The sequence below is a fragment of the Oncorhynchus keta genome, chromosome 34, assembly GCF_023373465.1.
Source record: "Oncorhynchus keta strain PuntledgeMale-10-30-2019 chromosome 34, Oket_V2, whole genome shotgun sequence".
In the NCBI taxonomy this organism is placed as follows: domain Eukaryota; kingdom Metazoa; phylum Chordata; class Actinopteri; order Salmoniformes; family Salmonidae; genus Oncorhynchus; species Oncorhynchus keta.
In genome coordinates this window covers 53,282,577-53,290,461 of record NC_068454.1, presented here as the reverse complement: position 1 = coordinate 53,290,461, position 7,885 = coordinate 53,282,577, and positions in this window count along the sequence as shown.

The window sequence follows — 7,885 nt, the reverse complement described above, 5'->3', positions numbered from 1 at the left end:
TTGTTTGACTTATATGCGTATGAACATACGTCGGTGGCTCACACACATGCACAAACTAATGGCCTATAGTGTTCTGATGTGAGACTGTGAGTTTGGACTCCACTCCTCACTGCGGTTTGCAGCAGGAAACTCCATTCCAATAATATGGAACCCAGTCAACCCCACAAACCAATCCTCCGGCCCGCTCATCTGAACAGAGTGCCCTGGTATTGCATGGCAGAAACAGGCATCTGAGCAGAGGAATAGAAAGAGAGAGGGAAGTGAGAGAGAGAGAGAGAGAGAGAGAGAGACAGACAGAGAGAGAGAGAGAGAGAGAGAGAGAGAGACATTCTAATTCAGAGATGGAGACAGGCTTGTGAGACGTCAGATGGAGGCTAGGGATAAATGATAGCTAACAGTTCACTATGACAGCCAGAAACCACTGTAAGTGTGAGGGCATATGGAATTTAAAAAAAAATTGAAACTATTGATAGCGAACTGGAATTTTATACTTTTTTGTGTGCGCGTGAATTAGCAAGGCCCATGGGATACAAAGATAAAAATGTGTTAACATGTTGAAAAGCCACATGGTCTCCAGTTACAATACACTACACAATCTCCTAGCTTTTGATGAGAAGCTGCAATTTGAATTTCAGAAGTCAAAATGGCAGCTAACTGACTGATGAAATAAAGATGGATTTAAAAAAAGGAAAAAGCAGCAACACAGCAGCACAGACATTGCATCAAAAGAAAATAGGGTGTCAGGGGGCGCTTTGAAGAGTGAGACCAAGAAATAAATGTATATTGTCCTCTCTATTTGTTAGGGTGAGCCCGCTCACTTCCTCCTCACCCCATTTGGTTGAGTCTGTCAGAAGACACGGTAACATCTCCAACCCAGAATAAAGTCTGCGATCGGATAGAGCGAGCTGCATCCGAGACCTTTGTTTGGGGTGAACTGCAATCACAGACTGCTCTGTGAGACAGAACTAACAGATCACAAAGCACATCAGCGCATCAGAATAATGTGGAAAGTGCATGCCTCAATTCAGCAAGCAAAAGAAAGGTTTTTGGTTAGGATGACTTTCAAGTATCCTGCCAAACTCAGATGAATCCAGGGAAATGCATGAGACTTCTTCTGCAGAACTTAACAGTACTAGGACAGCCTTTAGCCATACACAGACACACATTCGGGATACTGGCCAGCAGGACGAGCTGCTGGACATTATTTAATTTGGTTTCCAGCTCTCTTGAGCTAATCACATGAGTGGGATATTGCTCCCGTGTCCTGAGGCTTTGTCTCCCGCACAAACAGCAGCCCCTCTCATCAGGACCATGATAACTGAAAACAGAGAGACGAAGTAGGAGTGGAAGAGTCAGTGGGAGAGAGAGAGAGAGGGCGAGAGAAAGACATTTCTCTCTACAGACCTAATTTTCTGATCCTGCTATGACCCGGCAGTTTTAGGTGACAGAACATTTTTCCCTCTGTGCCGATGCTCCTACATGGGTAACGTAGGCTCAGGACACAGCTGCTGCAGGGAGGCATGCCATGAGGCAAAAAGAAAAGACATTGTCCTGCTCAAATAGGGCCATTCATCTTGGCTTTGGATGCTAACAGATTGCCTCGTCCATAACCCCCTCCATCCATCCATGTATCTATTCACCTCTCATGTAGCACTCACCTAGAGAGGTCAAGTCAGCTAAGCAGTTCACTTTACTGCCATGTCATCTGGCACTTGGTGAGAGATTCGTCCCTGTGTTGGGAGTAAGTGGTTATCATCCCAACTTTCTTTTGTCATGGGGACCTCAGCTAGTCCAACTAGTCATACAAACCCTCAGATACCAGAACTCACACAGCCGAAGACCATGTTAATATATACTGAACGAAAAATATAAAACGCAACATGCAATAATTTCAAAGATTATACTGAGTTACAGTTCATATAGGGAAATCAGTCAATTGAAATAAATTCATTAGGCCCCAACCTATGGAATTTCACATGACTGGGCAGGGGTGCAGCCAAGGGTGGGTCCGTGTGCGTATAGGCTCTCCCACTGGGGAGCCAGGCCCAGCCAATCAGAATTAGTTTTTTCCCACAAAAAGGTTTTATTACAGACAGAACTACTCCTCAGCACTCCCCGTCCCCCCCGTCCCCAGATGATGCCGCAGGTGAAGAAGCCGGATGTGGAGGTCCTTGGCTGGCGTGGTTTCAAGTGGTCTGTGGATGTGAGGCCGGTTGGACATACTGCCAAATTCTCTAAAACGACATTGGAGGCAGTTTATGGGTGAGAAATGAACATTAAATTCTCTGGCAACAGGTCTGATGGACATTCCTGCAGTCAACATGCCAATTGCATGCTCCCTCAAAACTTGAGACATATGTGGCATTGTGTTGTGTGACAAAACTGCACATTTTAGAGTGGCCTTTTATTGTCCCCAGCACAAGTTGCACCTGTGTAATGATCATGCTGTTTAATCAGCATATACCACACCTGTAAAACATAGGATTCTACTTAACACCTACTCATCTCAGGTTATTGCCGGGCCGCAACCAATGCCTCTATATCCTGTGGGTCTTTATGACCAAGGTTGATCACCACCATATTCTATGGTTACCACATCATGGAACTTTTCCATATTTATACTATGTGTATGTAATGACAGTAATATACACTGAGTATACAAAACATTAAGAACAAACTGGATGGGTGAAAGCTATGATCCCTTATGGATATCACTTGTTAAATCAACTTCAAAGGAGAGGTTAAAGCAGGAATAAGCCTTGAGACAATTGAGAGATGAATTGTGTATGTGTGCCATTCAGAGGGTGAATGGGCAAGAACAAGATGTTTCAAAAACTCCGTACATCTAACTTGCCCCTTATGCGGTTGACCTCGGACAGTGACGTTTATATCTCACTCTAAAATACTGAGCAGCTGTTCTGTTCCTCTTGAAAGATAATAAAATATCTACTGCTGCACCGTACAGGCGCTGTACACCCCGGTCTCATCATTACCAAACGCTCCAATCTCTCCTGTCATCTGTCACTGGAAGGTCTATTCTCCTGACTGTCAGGCCTGCCCCCTCTGACACTCCATCAATCTACTGAGAACTCCACGCTGCTTTTAAGGAAAGGTTTTAAACAAATACTAAAACAACAACACATTGGTGTTCAAATGTTTCTTATATAGTTTAGATATACAAGTAACTGCCAAAATAAAGGAAACACAGTGTCTTAATAGGGCGTTGGCTGCCAGAACAGCTTCAATGCACCTCTAGAAGTGTCTGGTACTCTATTGGAGGGATGCGACACTGTCCTTGCATGAGAAATTCCATAATTTGATGTTCTGTTGATGGTGGTGGAAAACGCTGTCTCAGGCAATTGGGTTGAGATCTGGTGATTGAGACACACACACCTTTTGAACCCCCTATGCTCCTTTGAGACCCCTCTTCCAAATTTACTGAGATCTCTTCTTCGAGTCATGGTAGCCACAATAATAGGCAACTGGGCATTTTATACAAAACCCTAAGAATGATGGGATGTTTTAATTGCTTAATTAACTCTGGGACCACACCTGTGTGGAAGCACTTGCTTTAAATATACTTTGTATCCCTCAATTACTCAAGTGTGTCCTTTATTTTGGCAGTTACCTGTATATAGATAGATATACCGTGTATTAAACGTTAGGAACACCTTCTTAGTATTGAGTTGCACCCCCTTTTACCCTCAGAACAGCCTCAATTCGCCAGAGCAAAGACTCTACAAGCCCATGTTGAGTCCAATGCTTCGCACAGTTGTGTCAAGTTGGATGTCCTTTGGGTCGTAGACCATTGTTGAGCGTGAAACACCCAGTAGCATTGCAGTTCTTGACACACTCCACCCGGTGCACCTGGCACCTAATACAATACCCTGTTTAAAGGCACCTACAGTTTAAGTCGGAAGTTTACATACACTTAGGTTGGAGTCATTAAAACTCGTTTTACAACCACTCAACAAATTTCTTGATAACAAACTATAGTTTTGGCAAGTCGGTTGGGACATCTACTTTGTGAATGACAAGTAATTCTTTCCAACAATTGTTTACAGACAGATTATTTCACTTATAATTCCCTGTATCACAATTTCAGTGGGTCAGAAGGAAACACGTTTTGTCTTGTAGAGATGAATGTACTTTGGTGCGAAAAAGTGGAAACCAATCCCAGAACAACAGCAAAGGATCTTGTGAAGATGCTGGATGAAACAAGTACATAAGTATCTATATCCACAGTAAAACGAGTCCTATATCGACATAACCTGAAAGGCAGCTCAGCAAGGAAGAAGCCACTGCTCCAAAACCGCCATAAAAAAAACAGACTACGGTTTGAAACTGCACATGGGGACAAAGATGGTACTTTTGGGAGAAATGTACTATGGTCTGATGAAACAAAGGGGGGACTGGTGCACTTCACAAAATAGGATCATCATGAGGATGGAAAATTATGTAGATATATTGAAGCAACATCTCAACACATCAGTCAGGAAGTTAAAGCTTGGTTGCAAATGGGTCTTCCAAATGGACAATGACCCCAAGAACACTTCCAAAGTTGTGGAAAAATGGCTTAAGGACAACAAAGTCAAGGTATTGGAGTGGCCATCACTAAGCTCTGACCTCAATCCTATAGAGCATTTGTGGGCAGAACTGAAAAAGCGTGTGCGAGCAAGGAGGCCTCCAAACCTGACAGTTACACCAGCTCTGTCAGGAGGAATGGGCCAAGATTCCCCCAGGTTATTGTGGGAAGCATGAGGAAGGCTACAAAAAATGTTTGACCCAAGTTTAAATTGTTTAAGGCAATGCTACCAAATACTAATTGAGTGTATGTAAACTTCTGACCCACTGAGAATGTGATGAAAGAAATAAAAGCTGAAATAAATCATTCTCTCTACTATTATTCTGACATTTCACATTCTTAAAATAAAGTGGTGATCCTAACTGACCCAAGACAGGGATTTTTTTATAGGATTAAATGTCAGGAATTGTGAAAAACTGAGTTTAAATGTATTTGGCAAAGGTGTATGTAAACTTCCGACTTCCAACCGTAAATCTTTTGGTTTGCCCATTCAGGCTTAAAAATCCTTCTTTATCCTCATCAACATTGATTGAAGTGGATTTAATTGACATCAATAAGGGATCATAGCTTTCACCTGGATTCACCTGGTCAGTCCATGTCATGGAAAGAGCAGGTGTTCCTAATGCCTTGTATAAATCATAAAATATAGATACTGAGTGCACAGATGCTGCTTCAGATTGTTTCGATTAGAATGTTAAAATTGACTGACTGAATGCCATCACACCATCTTGTACTATCATGAGTTTTCGTGGACAGCTGTGGGAGTACAGCTCGCCAATTAACAGTTAATTAACATGTAACATACATTAGTAGTGTTTATGATTGTAATGTGTGTCTGCTATGCAATTTACCCATATATTATGGCTTTTTATGTTTTGGAGAACAGTAGCACAGAATCCAGAGCAAGATTTAATCTTGAGCATCTCATGCCCACAGATGTAGTGGTACCACCCTTGCCCAGGGGAGGGCTGGCACTACTGAATGCTCAAACCTTTCATCGTGGGCATGGCATTTTCACGGGTTCTCGTTCGGGGGTGGCACCCAGGCCAATGGGCAAAGGAATGAGTCATAGATGAACCGCAGACACACCATGGTGTCATATTAGTGAGCGGTAGGGAGGGAGAGGGAGTAAGGGAGGCGCAGAGGAGAGAGAGAGGGGGGGATGGGGAGAGAGGATAAGCAGCATAGGAGGGTAATAGCGGAAGTAGCTGAAGGTTTGGAGAAGGACAGAGGGGGATGAGGAAAGGGTTAGGAGAGGAAGAGAGGAAGCTGACAATGTAGTCGTAAGAGCAAGAAGAGAAATGTATCAGACGAGAAAATGAAAGAACAAGACGAATTATAAAAAGATGGGAAGAGTAATAAGCATGCTCAGAGAGGGAGAAAAGAGAGAAATAAAAGATGGCAATATTATCTTAGCGTTCCCTACAGCAAAGAAAGATATATTAATTCCACCTGCTTTTGATAGCATTTATTTTTTACCCATATATTTTAAACCCAGTAATGACACTGATTCACAAAGAGAGAATATCAAAAGGTTCAGGAATCATTTGTAGGGGGAATAAGCTTGAAGATGCACTTAGGCAGAGAAAACATTAGGGCTGGTTGACTGCAGCAGGAACTCTATCCGATGCCTCATTGACTAAAAGAAATGAGGTAGGAGCTCGGTTCCTGACTTTATACCAATGGATCTCACCCTTTACACAGGTCACATGTAATCGCAGACACCACCCGTCCCAGTTAATCTAAAAATAATACAGAACGAATTCATTTGGGCACATGCCTGGAACATCCAATCTGAAAATGATATCGTAAAGCTCTGAATGGGTCTGTCCATACGTATGTGATGTTATCTAATAATGGACTATCTACAATGGGAGTTGGGAGAAAACTGAAAACACTAGCAGGGGTTGGAGGGTAAAATGGGGTATCCGTGTCTTATTCTCACTGGACGGTTTCCAAGACACAGATTTTAAAAAATTACAAAATCACTCTCCATTGAAAATGTGTCCTAGTCCCGGATTGGACTTAATCTGTGTCTGTTTTGAGGGCACTGAGAACTCGAGAGAGTCAGTGAGGAAGGGGAGAAATGTCTATGAAAGGTGTTAATGCCATCCACAACTGAATGAGTTTGAATGGTTCCCCTTTCTTAAATTGGTGTGTGTTCTCCAGAAGTAGTGTGTGCCTAATCTCCCATGCAACACATTTTCAATCTTGCTATCACATACAAGCTCCCTGTTTGACAAACACACAGTCACACGCAGCCAGTGTTACCCCTTAGATTAGATACAAATGTAAGACCGTAATCACATTTGAGAGTTACAGTAATAAAGGCTAGTTATAACCTTTTATTCTCTCAAGGTGGGTTCTCTCAATCTCTTCCTTTTCTACCTTTTCTAAAAGGCATCCCTCTGAGATGAAAAAAAACCTGTCAAGCCATATCCAAATCATAGGTCGAAAATGATTCCTGAAAATGATAAGATTTTCAGTTGTGCATCTCTCTTGACTTATTAACTAGCTGAGGAGCCTAATGAGCAGTACAATGACAACACGGGGCAGCCCGACGTCACCATGGAGGATCATTTTTTCCCATTTGATACCGTTTTCTTTGATCAAAGATGAGGGGAATGAAAGAAGCTGCAAAACGCAGTGATTCCCTACAATAAACACTGTTAATGTATGTGTCGTGTGTGTGTGTGTGTGTCCTCAGAACGAGGGCAACTCTTCCAGTACCTCTTCCCACTCAGTCTGCTTCGGTTCACGCTGATGGTTTATTTAGAGCTCACATAATTGTCTCTCGTGTGACAAGGGCTGGAAAGAGAGCCGAGACCCTCTTGACTGTTCAACACTGGATATATTTAATTAGCCAATTCACTCTCTGCTTTGCCACCTCAGTGAGCACAATGTGCCTTTGTATTTTTTTTAAAGGAATTGTCAGTTGCCGCATCAGCACATGGCAGATCCAGGGAGGCAAACAGGGGTATCTACATCTTCTGGGGAGCTTGTAAAAATAACATGACACCTTACGTTGGCAGAGACAATGCTGAATTGTCTCTCATTGTCTGCTATAAAACCTATGCAGATAGCTTGTTTTAATCACAAGACAATGGAGAGGGGTAGGCCTGAATAGCTCCAAAACAGAGACAGCAAAAAAAATATCCAGGAATAGAGCTTAGTGCTTGATACATTTGTTCTTTCTGTTGGATCCGTGTTGAGAAGCTCATCCCCCCCCCGTTCCCGTTATACAGTACTGTTATCGTCTATCTTACTATAGACAGATACAAGCTGGTCTGACTCTGCATC